Here is a 21,437-nt window from a genome sequence, read left to right as displayed (position 1 = left end):
TTAACCTTACTACCCTCGTACTGTGTTTACAAATATGATAATCCTATTTTCATATATCTCTACTGCCTACCTTAAAGTTTAAACAATTTACAAATTTCTTTTGATATTAAAGGATCAAGTTTATACATCCCTTGACTGATATTCATATTATGGTTGTAACTTTCTTTTATGAAGCTAGATTCAATGATGTTCCTTTCCAGTGCATTATTAGAATATACAATCCTTTTGCCCCTTCCCAGTTGATAGCATGATTGTTCTCACTAACATGTACAAATATACCACTGTTCCCTTGTGCATATCTCACACATTTCTTATGTTGTTCAATTCTTTTTTCCAGTGCTTTCCCGGTTTGGCCAATATAAAAGTTGTCACAAGACTTACACGGAATTTTATATACACACCCTTTAATATTGTCTGGGAGTTCTTGATAAGTACATTTTCATTGTTGTATTGTTCTTAAATGCGACATTAACACCAAAATTCTTAAGTAGATGAGGATATCTTTCATACTATTATTATAAGGCAGAACAAGCAAATTTTTTGTGTTGTAAGGTTCTTTCTGGTTTTGATACAAAGTCTTTTTGCCACTTCATATGCACTGTTTAATACACTATCAGGATATTTCAATTTTTGCCTGCATTCCTAATCTTATCTATTTCATCATCAATATATTCAGGGCTACATACCCGTAATGCTCTTAAAAACATAGATGAAAACACTGACTTTTTAACCTTATTGCTTTGTCCAGAATAGAAATGCACATAGGAAGAAATGTTAGTGGGTTTTCTATACACACTATATTTAAACCCACTACTATTTCTTCGTATGAGGACATCCAGAAACAGTAAGCACCCATTATTTTCCATTTCCATCGTGAATTTAATTGATGGTACTAATTGATTTAACTTAGCAAAAAAGTTTTTACATCTTGGTTCCCTGGCCATACACAAATTATGTCGTCAACATACCTAAACCATGTTACATTACGTGGGATTATGTTGTTTAATATCTTCTTTTCAAAAATTCCATATATAAGTTACTTAACACTGGGGATAGAGGTTTCCCATTGCCATACCAAAATTTTGTGAGTAAAATTTACCATTAAATTCAAATTTACAATCTTTTACACATAATTTAATCAGTTCAATTAAAAGTACTTTTTAGAAAATGGGATATCCAGCTGTGTGTTCTCTAACAATTCAGATAAAAACGCCATCAGATCATCTATTGGCACCTTTGTGAATAGTGATACAACATCAAAACTTACAAGCCTGGATTCACTATTAATCTCTACACTATTTAGTTTATTTATCAGGTCCACATTATTCTTGATATTTGCATTTGAGATGGTACCTACTAATGGGTTGAGAATATCTACTAAGTACTTCGCTAGCTTGTATGATGCGGAACCAACTGAACTGATAATTGGCCTGGATTGAAAGTTTGCTTTGTGAGTTTTATTGTACCATACATGTATGGTAGCGATGGAAGGTCACACACAACTTCTTTATAAGGCTTTCGTTACCTTTTAACAGGTTTTTCACTTTCTTATTGAAACCACTATTCACTTTGTCTATCGGGTTCTTATTTAATTCTTTATATGTGTTATCATCACCTAAAAGATTTTGCATTTTTCTATATATTCACTTTTATTTAAAATTACAAGGGCGCCTGATTTATCTGCTTTTGTCATGTGTATATTTTTATCTTTTTCAGTTCATTAATAGCAACCATAAATAAAAATATACACATGACAAAAGCAGATAAATCAGGCGCCCTTGTAATTTTAAATAAAAGTGAATATATAGAAAAATGCAAAATCTTTTTAGGTGATGATAACACATATAAAGAATTAAATAAGAACCTGATAGACAATGTGAATAGTGGTTTCAATAAGAAAGTGAAAAACCTGTTAAAAGGTAACGAAAGCCTTATAAAGAAGTTGTGTGTGACCTCTCCATCGCTACCATACATGTATGGTACAATAAAACTCACAAAGCAAACTTTCCGGCCAGGCCAATTATCAGTTCAGTTGGTTCCGCATCATACAAGCTAGCGAAGTACTTAGTAGATATTCTCAACCCATTAGTAGGTACCATCTCAAATGCAAATATCAAGAATAATGTGGACCTGATAAATAAACTAAATAGTGTAGAGATTAATAGTGAATCCAGGCTTGTAAGTTTTGATGTTGTATCACTATTCACAAAGGTGCCAATAGATGATCTGATGGCGTTTTTATCTGAATTGTTAGAGAACACACAGCTGGATATCCCATTTTCTAAAAGTACTTTAATTGAACTGATTAAATTATGTGTAAAAGATTGTAAATTTGAATTTAATGGTAAATTTTACTCACAAAATTTTGGTATGGCAATGGGAAACCCTCTATCCCCAGTGTTAAGTAACTTATATATGGAATTTTTGAAAAGAAGATATTAAACAACATAATCCCACGTAATGTAACATGGTTTAGGTATGTTGACGACATAATTTGTGTATGGCCAGGAACCAAGATGTAAAAACTTTTTTGCTAAGTTAAATCAATTAGTACCATCAATTAAATTCACGATGGAAATGGAAAATAATGGGTGCTTACTGTTTCTGGATGTCCTCATACGAAGAAATAGTAGTGGGTTTAAATATAGTGTGTATAGAAAACCCACTAACATTTCTTCCTATGTGCATTTCTATTCTGGACAAAGCAATAAGGTTAAAAAGTCAGTGTTTTCATCTATGTTTTTAAGAGCATTACGGGTATGTAGCCCTGAATATATTGATGATGAAATAGATAAGATTAGGAATGCAGGCAAAAATTGAAATATCCTGATAGTGTATTAAACAGTGCATATGAAGTGGCAAAAAGACTTTGTATCAAAACCAGAAAGAACCTTACAACACAAAAAATTTGCTTGTTCTGCCTTATAATAATAGTATGAAAGATATCCTCATCTACTTAAGAATTTTGGTGTTAATGTCGCATTTAAGAACAATACAACAATGAAAATGTACTTATCAAGAACTCCCAGACAATATTAAAGGGTGTGTATATAAAATTCCGTGTAAGTCTTGTGACAACTTTTATATTGGCCAAACCGGGAAAGCACTGGAAAAAAGAATTGAACAACATAAGAAATGTGTGAGATATGCACAAGGGAACAGTGGTATATTTGTACATGTTAGTGAGAACAATCATGCTATCAACTGGGAAGGGGCAAAAGGATTGTATATTCTAATAATGCACTGGAAAGGAACATCATTGAATCTAGCTTCATAAAAGAAAGTTACAACCATAATATGAATATCAGTCAAGGGATGTATAAACTTGATCCTTTAATATCAAAAGAAATTTGTAAATTGTTTAAACTTTAAGGTAGGCAGTAGAGATATATGAAAATAGGATTATCATATTTGTAAACACAGTACGAGGGTAGTAAGGTTAATGAGTTTCCAAACTCCGCCCATGACACCTGTCAGGTGTGGATCTGAGGTGGGGTATGGTCTGTTTATCAGCAATGTCCCCTGAGAGTCTATTGTGATTTTTAGCCAAATGAGTTTTAAAGGCCACTCCTACCTCGACACCGGCCAGAGTGGGGATATGGAGCCTCTAACGGTTGTGTATGTTCGTTAGTACTGTTCTTGTAGTATATATATTTGTGACTTCACACTCTGTATCAGTCCTTCGTCAATGGCTTGAAATAAAGTCGAAACCGGTCAGGACCTACACCCTGTTTCTTATTTTTCACCTGTGGTAATGTGTGATAAATGAATCACGTACAAAAGTGATAATAATCATCAATGGATACCACGCGCTCCTTCCGATCTTTCTGTGTTCTTTTCCCCATCTTGGAATATGCCGTCAGAGAATTTGCCGACGCCCTCACTCAAGCTCATACCAACAAGGAACACCTGCGGTTTTTACGTGAATGTCGGGATGAACAAGTGATACCAAGATCGTTCATAACCAATTCCTTGCTGAAATTAGAAGACCAACCCTTCGGTGAAATACAACGTGCCATATTGGAAAACATATCAACATCAAAACATTGGAAACCAAAAAGAATTTTGAAGATCTCACGAGGAAAAGACGACATTTTGAAGCCTCAATACCACCAGATTGGAGAGATGCCCTCCGTGAATATTGTCATGTGAAGATGAGGAATCAAGTGTATCGGAAACTGAAACGGAAACACGATAATAAAATGAAACTGTTGATTGAAAGAAGCCCTTGGACCAACAACGCCAATCATGAATGTGTCGTCAACTTATCAAACAAACAGCTGGATAGAAATGTAACTAGTGCCTTAGGCTACGGTTTAAACTTTGCTTTATCTCCTGGCGGAAGGAACAGTGTGGAAATAACTAAAGGACTGTGTAATTTGGAAAAATATAGTGATTTAACGAATGAAGAAGTGAACATGGTTAAGGGAGTGATTTATGGAAGTATGAAAAATCAGACACCACAAACGTCCCCAAAAGATTTATGGTTGCTATTAATGAACTGAAAAAGATAAAAATATACACATGACAAAAGCAGATAAATCAGGCGCCCTTGTAATTTTAAATAAAAGTGAATATATAGAAAAATGCAAAATCTTTTAGGTGATGATAACACATATAAAGAATTAAATAAGAACCCGATAGACAATGTGAATAGTGGTTTCAATAAGAAAGTGAAAAACCTGTTAAAAGGTAACGAAAGCCTTATAAAGAAGTTGTGTGTGACCTCTCCATCGCTACCATACATGTATGGTACAATAAAAACTCACAAAGCAAACTTTCCTGCCAGGCCAATTATCAGTTCAGTTGGTTCCGCATCATACAAGCTAGCGAAGTACTTAGTAGATATTCTCAACCCATTAGTAGGTACCATCTCAAATGCAAATATCAAGAATAATGTGGACCTGATAAATAAACTAAATAGTGTAGAGATTAATAGTGAATCCAGGCTTGTAAGTTTTGATGTTGTATCACTATTCACAAAGGTGCCAATAGATGATCTGATGGCGTTTTTATCTGAATTGTTAGAGAAACACACAGCTGGATATCCCATTTTCTAAAAGTACTTTAATTGAACTGATTAAATTATGTGTAAAAGATTGTAAATTTGAATTTAATGGTAAATTTTACTCACAAAATTTTGGTATGGCAATGGGAAACCCTCTATCCCCAGTGTTAAGTAACTTATATATGGAATTTTTGAAAAGAAGATATTAAACAACATAATCCCAATGTAATGTAACATGGTTTAGGTATGTTGACGACATAATTTGTGTATGGCCAGGGAACCAAGATGTAAAAAAAAACTTTTGCTAAGTTAAATCAATTAGTACCATCAATTAAATTCACGATGGAAATGGAAAATAATGGGTGCTTACCGTTTCTGGATGTCCTCATACGAAGAAATAGTAGTGGGTTTAAATATAGTGTGTATAGAAAACCCACTAACATTTCTTCCTATGTGCATTTCTATTCTGGACAAAGCAATAAGGTTAAAAAGTCAGTGTTTTCATCTATGTTTTTAAGAGCATTACGGGTATGTAGCCCTGAATATATTGATGATGAAATAGATAAGATTAGGAATGCAGGCAAAAAATTGAAATATCCTGATAGTGTATTAAACAGTGCATATGAAGCGGCAAAAAGACTTTGTATCAAAACCAGAAAGAACCTTACAACACAAAAAAATTTGCTTGTTCTGCCTTATAATAATAGTATGAAAGATATCCTCATCTACTTAAGAATTTTGGTGTTAATGTCGCATTTAAGAACAATACAACAATGAAAAATGTACTTATCAAGAACTCCCCAGACAATATTAAAGGGTGTGTATATAAAATTCCGTGTAAGTCTTGTGACAACTTTTATATTGGCCAAACTGGAAAGCACTGGAAAAAGAATTGAACAACATAAGAAATGTGTGAGATATGCACAAGGAACAGTGGTATATTTGTACATGTTAGTGAGAACAATCATGCTATCAACTGGGAAGGGGCAAAAGGGATTGTATATTCTAATAATGCACTGGAAAGGAACATCATTGAATCTAGCTTCATAAAAGAAAGTTACAACCATAATATGAATATCAGTCAAGGGATGTATAAACTTGATCCTTTAATATCAAAAGAAATTTGTAAATTGTTTAAACTTTAAGGTAGGCAGTAGAGATATATGAAAATAGGATTATCATATTTGTAAACACAGTACGAGGGTAGTAAGGTTAATGAGTTTCCAAACTCCGCCTCCATGACACCTGTCAGGTGTGGATCTGAGGTGGGGTATGGTCTGTTTATCAGCAATGTCCCCTGAGAGTCTATTGTGATTTTTAGCCAAATGAGTTTTAAAGGCCACTCCTACCTCGACACCGGCCAGAGTGGGGATATGGAGCCTCTAACGGTTGTGTATGTTCGTTAGTACTGTTCTTGTAGTATATATATTTGTGACTTCTCACACTCTGTATCAGTCCTTCGTCAATGGCTTGGAAATAAAGTCGAAACCGGTCAGGACCTACACCCCGTTTCTTATTTTTCACCTGTGGTAATGTGTGATAAATGAATCACGTACAAAAGTGATAATAATCATCATATATATATATATATATATATATATATATATATATATATATATATATATATATATATATATATATGTGTGTGTGTGTGTGTGTGTGTGTGTGTGCATTGAAAGGAAGAACAGAAATCATTTCAATGAAGATTTAGAGAAAGATACGAAAAGGCAAAAAGGTTCCGACCCTATAGGGCATATAAAGGAAAGGACACCAGAAGTGTTTCAGAATTGGACATTTTTGCTTTTTAGAGTCTTCAAAAGTTAATCAGTTGTGCAAAGACCAAAGGAATGAAACTTAATGTCTTATGCAATGATTGGCTGAAGAAACAGCACGCAGCTGCGTCTGAATTAGGGACCATGACACGTTTTGCGAGACAACAAAATTGACAACACCACCAGTGCAGCAGCGAAGGACTAAGTTACATAACACTTTCATTTGTCCCTAATTCGAAATGAGAAGGCAAATACAGCTGTAAGATCTTTTTCTGTTTGTTTCTTTTCTTGATCCACCTCTGTTATCTACTTGTTTGTAGACTAATTTACATTTTAGTTTTCTGTAAAAGGAAACTATTGAGATGGCTATTTTGAGTTTTCTGTACAAGGAAACTATTGAGGTGAATATTTGTCTGTCGGTCCGCACTTTTTCTGTCTGCATTTTTCTGTCCGCCCTCAGATCTCAAAAACTACTGAGGCTAGAGGGCTGCAAATTGGTATGTTGATCCTCCACCCTCCAATCATCAAACATACCAAATTACAGCCCTCTAGCCTCAATAGTTTCTATTTTATTTAAGGTTAAAGTTAAACATAATAGCGCGTCTGACACCGCTATAGGTGCCAGCAACACACGCCACCACCGGGCCGTGGCTGAAAGTTTCATGGGCCGCAGGTGAGAGTTTCCTGGACCGTGGCTGAGAGTTTCATAGCCTACAGCATCACACGCTGTACATAAAACTCGGTTGCTCCGAAGAAACTCCGGCGCATTTTTGACCAGTTTTTACAGCATCCCTATTACACGTAGGCGTTTGTGAATATATCAAAAAGTTCTGAAATGTTCTCTGGGAAGCAGGTGGCTAACGATATAATGCGAGTCTCTAATGTAGATCAAACGGGATTAAGAACGATGCACTTCACTGACTCAGCCGACTTCTCGAGCATCGTTGTCATTTTATGCTGCTTCTCACGCCTGATTTCTAGTTTGTTACATGGTTCTGAACAGGACTTATACCCAAAACGAAATGCAACAACCTTTTTTTACTATTTGCACACATCTCCACATTTCAGACCCTCTAAATTATTATGACACACGCACTACAGAAACAATTCGTCTCATTGTCTACAATCATCCACGTACGTCTTCCACAAGAACAGTTGAACCAACAATCTCTTTATACATTTCTACTTTGAGTTTCATTGACACCCCCGTTTCCCCAAGTCATTTCCTCCCACCTTGTATCTACTCTCATCCTACCGTCATCCATTATAATTACTCCCAAGTACTTATATGAATCAACTCCTCCAATTCTTCGATTAACATTCATTGCTTCGTCTTTCTAGTTTCCGTTACTCTGCAACTATACTATTTCCACATTTATCCTCTAAGCTTCTTCTAGAAACTATTTCACTAGTTACTGCAATTTGTTTTCGTCATCCCCAATCAATTCAGTGTTTACTCTACGCATTGGCTATTCCATATTTGATACGAAACTCATCTCACAACTTTCAACGTACATCTAATTTCATTTGCCTGATTTAATTTCTTAGCAACACTCCTATAAGATTATAAAACATTAATGAAGATATGATACACCCACGTCTCAAGCCACTTTCACAACCAACCAGTCACTCTCTTTTCTACATGTTTTTCGCATCCATCATGAAAACTTTAAATCACTGCCAAAAAATGACCTTCTTTACCTTACATTCTGAACACTCCCCACATTGTTTCCCTGTTGGTGTTATCGTGAACTTTTATGATATTTTATTATAAAATATATTTTATAGTGAAATAGATTTTTCCTTCACTTTCAAACTTCTTTCTTAACTGCTTCACAACAATCCCTTGAGCTACACATCCCTTTTTTCGTCTTAACCTAAACCGTTCTTTACCTAACAGTCCTGTCCAGTAACTCGTCTTCTTAATCAAAACCTGCCCTACTCTTTCTAAAGCAGACCGAGTGATGTAACACCGCTACAATTCCTACAGTTACGTCTCTCAAACTGACCTCTATAAATCTGCACTTACCCACCTACACATTCCTTCAGTAGCTTCCCCTCACCCTAATGTAGCTCTTAAACCCTGGTTGGCTACTCATACGTTGCCATCTTCGCCATGCTGCAAGTATTCTCGAACGCACATTAACCCTTTCCACCCTTATATAATTCAGCTTTGCCTCCTCTCTCATATCTTCCGCATTTAACAATTCTTATATACTCATGGGATCGACACTGGACCATATCCTCCTCAAATGGTATATATATATATATATATATATATATATATATATATATATATATATATATATATATATATATATATATATATATATATATACACACACGTGTGTGTATGCTTAAGGGGTGGCGGCGGTACGTGCGGGATCAGGGCGGGGCGCTTCTTCAAGTCTCAGTAAAATACCTTCTCTCTCGACGGGTATATGGTTACAGAAGTGGTAATAAACTTCTCACCTTTCTTGCTGGCTGAATGGCGTTGGAATGCAGGAAGGCGATTCTCGTAGACGTGAGACTGAGAGCATGAACTGTCAAAGAGAATTTTGCTTACAAATTTCATTTTGGGGAAATTAGCTCCTCAAACACAAACCGTCTCCAAAATGTTTGGGAAATCAGGAGATTAAGAATCATACCTGCCACAAACATATATATATATATATATATATATATATATATATATATATATATATATATATATATATATATATATATATATATATATATACACACCAATATTCAGAGGGCATTTCCTGGTTCCATGGGATCCGCACCACGTCATTAGTCACTCTTGTGACTTGGAGCCAGGGTCCACGTAACACTGACTATACCGCCATGTTACCAGCAAATTCTAGTTGACTAATCTGATAAAGACGGTGTATAAGAGATATTGGAATTATCGTAATGTTAAGAAAGAAAGAGTGTATAAACCAGATATGGAGTGTTGCTGTTCGGGTGACTCATTCACAATTCAGTAGGCAGATTGTGGATGTGGCACTGTTCAGTTTGTGTTATCTCAGAAGGCCCCATTCCTGTCTTGGAGAAATTTATATATAGTATGTTTGTTGTTACTGTTGCCTAATAATACTAAGAGGGCAAGTCATTTATGTAATCTGACTCAGTATTTGTCAAATTCATGACCTTTGGTTTGCCTTTGATAAATTTAACAACTGTCGGAAAGATACATGTCAAAATTAATGGAACTAGTGTCTGTTCGATAAATTGAATGCCTGTTTGAATGATATTCGTCGAACCATTGTCTTTGGTTTCATTTTGTCAGAACTGATACCAGTTTTAATAATCAGGTATCATCAGTCTTATTAAAATGAAAGCAGAGACAAGGACTTGTAGAACTAAAATAAATCTAGAAATCATACAACTAAACTTTCTTGGCCGGTAAACGCACAATTCGTGTTGACTCTTCCCTTCCCGACGCGTTTGCATGACCCAGCCTCTTTCAAAACACAACGGCCGCCAGCTGCATTGGAGCACTGAATTCAGATGAGACATGTCAGACATATATTCGAATGAAGATTTCCTTATCTCTTGTAATTATTGTTACTGAGTAAATAAATGAACATTATCCTGGCAAAGACGCGCCAAAAATAAGTCATAAAACTGAGGTTTCTCCAGTGACAGTACATTCGGAAAGGATACATCAGCAAAAGAATAGACAAATGTCTGCAGTCAGCTGAAAATCTATGGTGCACACATAAAAAAGCTTTATTGCTACAAGAGGCAGGGAAAGGAAGATCAATGGATGAGAATAAGGTTCATGGGGGATTGGGGGGAGAACTGGGGATGAGAATGGGACTTTTATGGAGGAGGGGGAGGGGGAGGGATATAGATCTGCAGACACCATCTCCTCCACCAACTAGGCACCCCCCCCCCACCTTCCCTCCTTCGTAAGTGAATACTGCAGTGCGTCGACCAACCAAGAATGGATCAAGGTGTGGTGACGGTGAAACGTAGAGACAAGGAAAAAACAGACCTTATACAACAATCAGTATATGTATACATATATGTATACATATATGTGTGTGTATATATTTATTTATATATACATATGAATTTTTATCAGACATTAAGCTACGAATGTTGTCAAATATCCGCCAGGTGACGGACCACTTATCAGATACAATTCCACTTCAATATTATTTAACATTTGTAGCTTACTGTTTATATATATATATATATATATATATATATATATATATATATATATATATATATATATATATATATGTATATATATATATATATATATATATATATATATAGTTGAGGTACGGTCAGATCTGACGAAGCATTAATATCATTTTTATTTGTCCCATGATTCTAGGATTACTGGAGCATAGAGTCAATCAATGTAGGAAAGAATGAAAACCGTAGTTTGCCTAAGAGTTGGCTTTTAAACAGGCTTGGCACATTGTTCAGAGAGTACAAAAGGCCGCATCCTCCTATGCAAAGAATTTGTGCAATTTCAGGCAATGAATGATATTATCATTATCATTATTATTATGATTATTACTTCAGTAGATGAAACCTATTCACACGGAACAAGCACACCAGAGGTGCCATTGACTTGAAATTCAAGCTTCCAAAGAATGTTGGTTCCAACCTCCCACCTCAGACCCCACGCTGCAGCAGTGCGGTACAGAGCCAGTGATTTTTCATCGCCCTGGGGGAGACGCGAACCCGCGACATCTGAGTGGCATGCCACGACACTAACCACTATGCTAGATGACCAGTTGAGTGCGCAATCGTTTGATAATTAATCACCCTTTTATTTTACGGGAGGCACAGTTTACCAAGACTCAACCAGCCTCGCCATTTTGTTTTCGCTTACCGTTTGATTAGAAAGCGCGAACTCTGTACTTTCTCAAAGAAAACATGACTCTTGTTCTCTTCGATTCAGAAATCTTGTTACAGAGCTGGTACACCTTGACGCTAATACCTATAGTTTTACGACCTTCAAGGCACGATCTAATGACACTCTTTTTCTTTACTTGCTCTCATTATCCTTTATCAGCTCTATTCTCGACTCAGACTCTATAGAAATAGGTTATATATCAAGGTTTTCGTATTTCTGGCTCTATTTCTAAGCTTTCTTATTGGCGTGACATCCACAGAAATGCTCTGGGACTCTAACCAGAAAGTATCAAGCGGGAAACTTAACAGAATAAAAAAAAATAAATTCATAATAATAACTAGCAAGAAAATACTATAACATAAGTGGTTAAGCATAACATAAAATTGTTGTGTACAGAAAATCCACAAGGATGTCAATAAATTGTATTTGTAATTCACTGTAATTTATTTAATGGCATGCTTATGGATTTTAGATATACAAGAACTTAAACATAACATTGTGAATTTTGTTAACAAGATACACATTATTTTCTTTAAGAAATGACCAAATTGAAGGGAGGTTGAGTACTTTCAAGAGGATAAAATTCACGTATCAACAATGATTTAAAGACAAAAACCAGTTCGCCTTAGAACAAAAGATCAAAGTATTTCTCCGTCTTTAGGTTTAGATGATACAAACTAAATCTCACAAAATGAATCACTTAACAGCACACGAGACAAATAAGAATAGGAAATTAAGAATAAGAAAAGAGAAAATAAAAAAAAAAAATTCAACGGAAGTCAACAGTTAACCGATATCGCAGAGGTTTCCTGCGCTACAAAGCGAGTCACGAGGGAAAGGAAATCGCAGCGGTTTAAGAAGTAGTCGTCGTAAAACCAAGAAGAAGTCGAGGCGTAATACCATTAAATTATGCTGGTGATAAAAACGTAAAAAGCAAAGGTGAATGAGAACTAATACGTTTTTATGCAAGACGAGAAGAAAGTTAAAAAAAAATTATATTGGAGTAAATATGATTCTGTGTAATAATATATATATATATATATATATATATATATATATATATATATATATATATATATATATATATATACAGAGAGAGAGAGAGAGAATATACTTCCTTAGAAGTGATATATCCAAAATTTGATAAATTCCCTGTTTTCAGCAAATATTTCAGAAGAGGCTGCTAGCTCATGCCTTCTCCACCCTGATTTGGTTTTAACAGACTGGCCCCCAAAGTGTCCCATCTCACACGGGTCTCGAACCTTGATTCTCTCACTTGACCAATGTACGTGTAGTATACCACAAAGAAGAAATGAGAACTGATACATGGTAGCAGAATCTAGTAAAATTACTTAAAAAAAAGAGAACTAAACATTATCAGAAATCTATATGATTTGCTCAGAATGGCAGTAAAATTTTAGTTCATGTTAGAGAAAACAATAATGCAATCTACTGGCCAGGCAATAAACTGTTGGTGCACTCCAATATTGTGCTGGAACGTCCGTTCTTTGACTTTTCAAACGATCCCGCTGGTCTGTGTGACAACTTGCAGTAGTATTGAAAGAAGAAGATTACAGAAACAGCGCGGAAGTAAACAAAGCGTCAGGCGTCACAAGACCCAGGCCTTCACAAATCTCCCCACGGCAGCAAACGAGCAGAACGGTAGGAAGCAACAAACGTCACCAACTGCACAAGAAGACATGTAGTGACCTGCGGCGTTTTGCAACGTGCTGGTGATGTTAACAGAGATTTATATTTGCTGCTACGTGCTTGGCCTTGCTTTCGTGCGGGTGTGTTCTATTTAACATGATGACAACGCCGTATCTTCTACTTGAGCGGAATCGAAAGAGACGGCAGTGTTTTGCATACAATAAGATTGTGCTTTACTCGTGTCCTCAGCTTGATTTCGGTGTGCTGTCGAGATTTCGTGTTAATAAACGACAACATTCTGGTAAAGATTACCTATAATTTCGATTTGGAAGTGCATACTATACTTCTATTGCTTAACGTGCCTCATTATAACTAGTTGGTGCTCCCACCAAACTAGTAATATCTGGTACAAGTTGTCAGCTACGGTTTGTTTAAGGTTCTTTTTTTTTTCCATCTAACTGGATCGACTGTCAATCTGACTCGAGAATATCCGATACAGTTCATCTGAATAAAGGGGGAACCTTTTTCCCACGACGCCCATTTGCTTTCCATAACGACAGGAAACCATATGAAGAATCTGTTTCCGTCGTCTGGTAACTGGTCTAGAAATTTTCTTTACAGCAAAAGACAGTTTAAAAAAAAAAAAAAAACAAACATACCTGGCTGAGAAAATGGAATAATGACTCCTAGACCTTCTTCCATAACTGCATAATCTCTTGTAATTAAGCCTAAAGAGTTACAGCGATACTAATATGGCTCATTTGCCTCGGCTATTTCTGATCACAGAGAAGGGTAACTTCTGGTCTAAACTGTGGGGATCTTGTTGTTGGTTTATTTGTGAATACACATAACGGGATTTATTCCCAAAGAAGCGATGCCAGATATAAAGGAACAAATTTCTAAACTTTGAGAGCAGGTGACAAAAAAAAAAAAACATTTCAAATCGAGACAGCGTCTGCTCCTTTAAAAGCATACCAACCTTTTACTTCTTTTGTAATTTCCTCTGTCAACAGTGTTTGAAGGCAATTATGCTATCTTGCGTGCCTGAGTGTGTTTGCGTGCACTTGCAGGATGTCTCAAAAACGAGCAGGAAGAATGTGATGAAACCTGCTGGCATATTGATCATGTGGCCTTCTTTCGAGGAAAAAATGGTCTAAGGGTAAGATTCGTGATCACAGATTTTCAGCAGTTTTTAAATGCATCATATCTGGATACAAGTCTGTGGCATCTATTTCGTATTGATAATTTCCATTGCAGTGCCGTAATACACCAAAAGTCAGAGGTCAGGGTCACTGAACAGGTTATAATTTTTTTATAGTCTGCGGACACACAAGGATGATCAATGACTACGTCATTCATCCTTAGAGGAAGGGCTTTGGCATTTAATGAACGTTTTTATTTTTAGATTGTTTGGTGCTATTTTAATCTAGTGTGCATTGTTAGCTCTTAGTTGATCTCAACGTTTCCTTGAAATATTTTTGTCTCGAGAAATAGTCGAATCGACGCATTGCAATAAAGATCTTATGAGTTTTTACACTGCAAAATTCCCTATGGTACAGTACCTCATTATAAAAGCATAACTCAGTGACAGAGTACTGGGCTACCCTCTGCAAGGTCCGTGGTTTGATCTTGGCCTGCTGCCCACTAGTTGACCCAAGTGTTAAATTGTCCCAAGCAATTGCTTTGGGTTATTAAAAAGGAATGAAGGCAGGGGCTTCTTCCCTCGACACTGCTGAGTCAGGAGGGATCAGCTCTTCGGACGCCACTCACGTGTATATTCAGTACTAAGACTAGGGCTGGCTCCATAGAAAAAGCAGCCATTGTCAGTCACTGCTTCATTTGTACCTTAACAGCTGAATTGTTGACGATGTCGCTGAGCAAGTGCATCGAATTCCCTTGCAGACACACGGCAACATTTACTTGCATCTTTCATGAAATATCTCATTTTCTTCAGCAACCTTCCAGTTATACATTCTCACATCAGCCTACCGTTGTTCATTCTTTCCTCTATATAACCAAGTTCCTGCTAGGCCCGAGTTCGAGTCTCCGACCGGCCACTGAAGAATTAGAGGAGTTTACTTCTGGTGATAGAAACTCATTTCTCGGTATAATGTGGTTCGGATTCCACAATAAGCTGTAGGTCCCGTTGCTAGGTAACCAATTGGTTCTTAGCCACGTAAAATGAGTCTAATCCTTCGGGCCAGCCCTAGGAGAGCTGTTAATCAGCTCAGTGGTCTGGTTAAACTAAGGTATACTTTTTTTCTCTACATAACCAAACCATCTCAGGTCACTTTGATCCACCATTCCCCTACGGTAACCTTTCTTACTACTTACTACACTTTCAGCTCTTCCTACGCCACTTTTGGAATTAATAGATAAAAAATTGACATTTGGGTGAATAAGTGATAACAATAATGTGATAATTTATAGGAATACGAGTGTTGATTCCTAATATCAGTTAACTGATCAGTTATCAAACCTTACGGGTTATCGAAAAGAATCTGGTTATTTTAATGAGATATGATTTTAGTATATTTAATAAAGATTTTAATCATATTCATTTTATATACTAAGTTTGTATTTTGAATATAAAAGTTTAATATATATTAAATTTTATCGGTTCTATCCAATTCCATTCTTCATTTTTTACGTTCATATTTTAACACTGAAATTTACTAGTATGTCATCATTCACCTATTCATCATCAATCATATCATTAATTTATATATTTCACCTTCATTATGGCGTTGAATAATCCTGATGGGTTCCGTCGCTTGGTCTTCAAGACCTAAATTTCATAATCAATCACTCAATCAAAGAAACAGTCCCCTGAAAACTAGTGACGATTTTGTTCGTTCTCAGGAGTTTGTAAATAGTAATTTTATAGCAATCCTCGGGGTCACGGTAAGTAGGTTAATTTGCAAATAGCAAGTGTTATTAAGACAATGAAATTACAGCAACTGTAACATAACATAAGCCTACCATAATTCCAAGAAGCCTACCGTGTTGGGAGTACACATTGGTTTACTACTAGAACTAGTAATTAAGTATAAAAATTGTCGCCATGCAGATACACAGATGCTCCTCATCACCGTTGAGGCTCTGTATCGATTTCGTAATCGTCATTGATTGACACAACGCCACCTTTTAATCCTTTAATCATTTACTTTCACATCTGTCTTTCACATGAGTTAGAATCACAAAGAAATTATCATGATGAAGCCTAACGGGATTTTTACGCTCTTTTCGTAATTTTCCGTACCAATTTTTCACCTTCTCTGCATTCGTTTCCCGATTAATACTGTAATCATCAGTTTCATATAGCTCAGGAATGATGAGTGGCTGTATTGGAACCTTTTAACAGCATTCCGGGAATTATCGACTCCGGAACTTCTTGGTCAATGGGCATAAATTACTTGAAGGCTTTTGACCAAATGCACAAAGTACAAGGATTTCATTTCAAGCTCCTTGTAAGTCAAAACATTACTTCTAACTGGGTCAAATGATAGATTTTTTTTTTTTTGTAACACTGACATAGCTTCGATGTTATCTTGATGCAAATACAGCAGGGTAGCAGGCTAATCTAGATCATTCATGACAATATTAGAACCTTCAAGCAATGCCAAGGTCAATTATGCAACACTCAGGAATGCCAGCATCCCAAAATGAAGCCATTACTACCAGCCCCTACCTCCTCCAATTCACTATACCCCATTCACTCAGACACTCTCCCACATCCCCTGAGCTGCGTGAAATCTATCTACCATGTTCCTCAGTCTCCCAACCTATTCACACCCTGAACCCACATCCTTTTCTCCTTCCCCCACACCCATCTTCGTCCATTGCGTCACCCCTGTAAAGAGTTAAGTATATCTGAGTTTAACCAGACCACTGAGCTGATTAACAGCTCTCCTAGGGCTAGATACACTGTAGATTTATCCTGTTAGGTGTTTGTTGGGATAGAACCATGAGGGCAAATAAGGGTCACTGCCTGAAAAGTAACCCAGAACTGTGCCAAAGGTTACCGTCAGGAAGCAGTTAGGACAGTACAGGTAAATACTACAACTCGGTTTAAATTTCTTAAACTGCCAGTCCCTACCTTTTCACCCCATAGGCCTACTCTCCCCCTCAACATCCCAATCCCAAGGTTTCCCATCCTTCTCCATCCCATCCCTAAGGTCAACCTGAAAGCGGGTCACTGGTTAAGCCCTTGGTAAATTCCAGCCCTAATTGAAATGATTCTGTAAGTAAGGCCTCGCTAGTCTTGAAGTTAAGTAATCATCGAAATTTATGTCCTATATGTTTTGGCATCTAGTACTCACTGACTGTGTTAGCAGTAATTAGATATCTTTGGAAGTATTACGTTTGTAATATGCATTGGTGCGAGGACAGCCATTAACCATTTAAAAAATTTAATAATTCAGCTTTAACGTGGTTTAGTTTAGCGTTTAAAGCGAGTATTGAGAGGCAATTTTAAAGGCTTAAGCCTTTCATTATGCTTTTCATGTATTAATGGTTTATCATAGACAAGATTACCGAACTAAATTAGGCATACATTGTGCACCTTCTACTTCGCATCTCTAGTTGTCATAAATTCTTCAGGACCACAAACAGTTAATGAGTCTCTTGAGTTTTAGATGTTAATGTTTACTTAAGGGAAATTTCTCGGTGTATGTTTGTATACTATTAATATACTGGTTGATTATGTTTTGTGTTTCCCTAGTGCCTTTAGTTTACGAGTATTTTGGTGCGTTTAGGATGTTTGACTACCATGTCTCCGCAAGTTGTTATACTCCTAGTGAACATAACTGCATTCAAGAACAACTGCGTCCCACTTCCATTCTCCTATCAGCCTTCATCAGCTACTTAAAGGATTGTGGAAGTCCAATTTTAAAAGGGGGTGTTAAACGAAAAGAAAATTATCCTTTTTTACTCAGTCAGTCACGTAGATGACATAGCAAAAGTTCGATACTACCTCAAAGGTTACTCACACATTATGTTAAATCACGTCAAGCATTAAAGAAACGCCTAGTCATTTAAGAATATTAACAAAGGTAAAACATTTGCATTTTTACTAATTCGTACGAATAAAGTAAAATTAGCTTTATTACCACATCATCCCCGCCACATTCCAGTCTAGACCACCTTTTACATAGCCCACTACTTGAACGGTCCTCCCAAAATATCGTCTTTGATAAGATATCGGTCATTTACGTCCTGGACTCGCCCAGTCCAGGTGTAATCGCTGAATGGCTTGCGTTTTCCCAAAACAATCTAGAGATAGGAAATAGAGCCCCTTTACAAGAATATTCACTTATAACTGGAGTGATAAAAAATGTCCCGAACTCCTGACCATTAGACTGGAAGAAATACAAATATCGAGAAACCCTGCACTGGAAGAGTCAGATATTTAAAAAAAAAAACTAGATAAGAAACTTACTAGAAATGAAAAATATACCTTCTCAAAAAAGCGAGTTGGATATTTAACACTTTCTAGTTCTACCGAATGACCCTATATTGCTGTTAGGGAGAGCCGAAGGTGCGGCTGACAAAAATGTCGATGGTTGCTTGCTTCTCCGTCACTTGAGTTAACTCGCGCGAACTAAAAAAATATTAGGACGAGAAAAACCGTTGTTGAATTCACGACATACTAGGAAATTCTCTCTCTCTCTCTCTCTCTCTCTCTCTCTCTCTCTCTCTCTCTCTCTCTCTCTCTCTCTATTCTTATGGAGAACAGCTAGTCATGCCCAGATAAACACATGTAAAGCTGGTGGCTGTGAAGGAAAAAAACTTCATGAGTCACTCGTGTCTTTAAGTAAAGGCCGTTACGCAATCTAACATTGGGAAAACAAGAAATGAATTGCTTGGTGATGCGAGTCCGTATATCCACTTAAGGCATCTTCTTCCCTTTAACATCGTACCAAATTAACAGGTAGCCTTTGGCATTATCCCGTGCTGGCATAAGGCCTGGTTAATTTAAGCGAACCAGCATTATCTAGAGAAGAGAATAAGATAAAAAGGATATATGAGAAAAGGGCAGATTTGAAAAGAATCGGCTCGGGTAGAAACAGGATGAAAATTTCAGCAACAAAAAGCAGATGAAAAAATAACCGTTTAAGGTGCAATCCGCTCCTGGTTCCTTTGAGCCACAATATAAAACCGTAACATCAAGTAAAGGAAAGTCTAACAGACAAACGTTAGACCCGTTTGTTTAAAAGAGTGAATAACACGAAGGAAAAAGTGGAACGTGCGAAAATGCCATATCAAGAGCCTAATGCAACGAATAGAAATTCTGACATTCTACAGAAACTGTTATGACGAATACTCCCGTTTCTAAGGTCTGATTGTCAGGTTGAACTGTTACAGAGCAAAGTAAGGCTAACAATTTTAGCAGCTGTTGGCGTTAGTAAAATGGTTAACCATTATTATCTTTCAGTTAATTAGTTCTTAATTGCCTTCTATTAAGACTTGCAGACTTACTTGTGTAAAAAGGTTCTGTATTTCATTGTGCTTAAGGGTGCGTCCATACTATAGTAAGCCATGTTGTAAACACTCTGTGGTAACTTATCTTTTACATGGACTATCACCTGATTGTGACAAACGGGTTGAAAGTAAGTCATAGACCGGAAGCGGAGAACGAATACCTTTCACCAACACTATATAATCGTACGAAGCAATGGTTAGAACTACCAGTAAGCCATTAACTTCTATTCAACTTGTTTGTGATGTGTGTACAATAAGTTGCCGACCTTTGTGTATGACGTTTGACTATCTATCTAGATTTAGCCAGCCTTGTGCTAGCACGGGCCCTTGCTCTTTAGCAGCCCGTAAGAGACTCTATAGTGAACTCGCCTTAATATATATAATTTTTTTTTACTTCATTTGCCTAATCTTAGTGACTTTCATACAAGCCTACCTGTATCAAGATGAATAATTCATATCACTGATCACGGGGAATTGAAACCCCACAAATCTGTTATTTCAGCGCCCCCTCAGATCTCTGCTTTAAATAACTTTCAGTTGCCTTTGCATGATAAAGGAAACTACGCTGTGACAACGACTTATCTCAGTAGCCCATAAACAGAGATTAGACGTGCAAATAAAAGAATAACCTTGGCATTTTCTTTATCTAGACTTAATGAGAATTAGAGCAAAACAATAAACTTATTTTCCTGGATAAAAGAAACTTTGCAGCAATTAAAACCAGGTCGTGAGTGTGACACTGAAATCGCAGTTCTTTGTCATGATGCCACTTTTATTTCATAACAAAGTTATTTATATGAATTATACATTTCTCCTTTATCATTAGGTACGATGCAAATGACAATAATAAGTCTTGTGAGACTTGTTAAATAGCTATAATTATGTTGTATAGTTTTCACAGTTTGACAGTTTTCTATCTAATTATCACTTTCTCGAAAAGATCTTCACCATGGATAACGGCCTCATTGTGCTATTTCTGCAACTCATTCATTTCAACTTGTTAGTATAGACTCTTAAATGAAAGGGCGAAGATTTTAAACTGACTCAACAAAACGCAGTGAAAAAAAGATAAATACCGAAAAAATTTTAGTACATATTAACAGTTTCATGATAGAAATTGCACCTCTTTAGGCCCACTCATCAAAATTCCAGCATCATTAGCCAAAGTGAAACATGGTACCAAAAGCAGTACAGAGCTACATAAATTACCAGATTCATTGAAGAAGTATATCTTCGCATGAGTTTGTTAAAAATGCTTTCCTCAAACAACAATCAAGGAAAGCTACGGGTGTGCAACAAAACCTCTAACTATGCCCACCCCTCCCCCGCCCTTCCACCTATTCCACTTTCAAGTCATGACAATGTCAAAACAATGCATCATATAACACACATTTGTACACATTTTCGCCCCTTCTTGATAAATTGCTGTAAGGCAATTTAGCAATATCTCCAACATGCTTTCGTCAAGCACACTTCAAAAAGTGCACTTTTCGTGAAAAGTTGTCTAGTTTGCTCAAATTCCTTGCACATTGATGGGACATTTTCACGGTAGCATTGTACAAAAAATCTGAAGGTCATTTCTTGTAATTGTTTTCTGCAAATGACTCTTGTCCTTATTCTGCCCTAAAACGGTTTCAAG

General features: G+C 36.5%; 1 protein-coding gene across 2 annotated transcripts in view; it reads left to right on the top strand.

Moving 5' to 3' along the window:
* The first annotated feature begins 13,260 nt into the window (after nt 1-13,260).
* Nucleotides 13,261-21,437, top strand: part of LOC136848815 (uncharacterized) — a 28,472-nt gene continuing 20,295 nt past the window's right edge. The window contains exon 1 of one of the 2 annotated variants that reach the window (XM_067121490.1): nt 13,261-13,327. The gene's annotated coding sequence lies outside the window, so the exon portion shown is untranslated. Of the gene's footprint in view, nt 13,399-21,437 lie in introns of both variants that reach the window. The other variant, XM_067121489.1, reaches the window with a different exon arrangement.

This window comes from Macrobrachium rosenbergii, chromosome 19 (assembly GCF_040412425.1).
Source record: "Macrobrachium rosenbergii isolate ZJJX-2024 chromosome 19, ASM4041242v1, whole genome shotgun sequence".
NCBI lineage: Eukaryota > Metazoa > Arthropoda > Malacostraca > Decapoda > Palaemonidae > Macrobrachium > Macrobrachium rosenbergii.
This window is presented reverse-complemented; position numbering and strand designations above follow the sequence as displayed.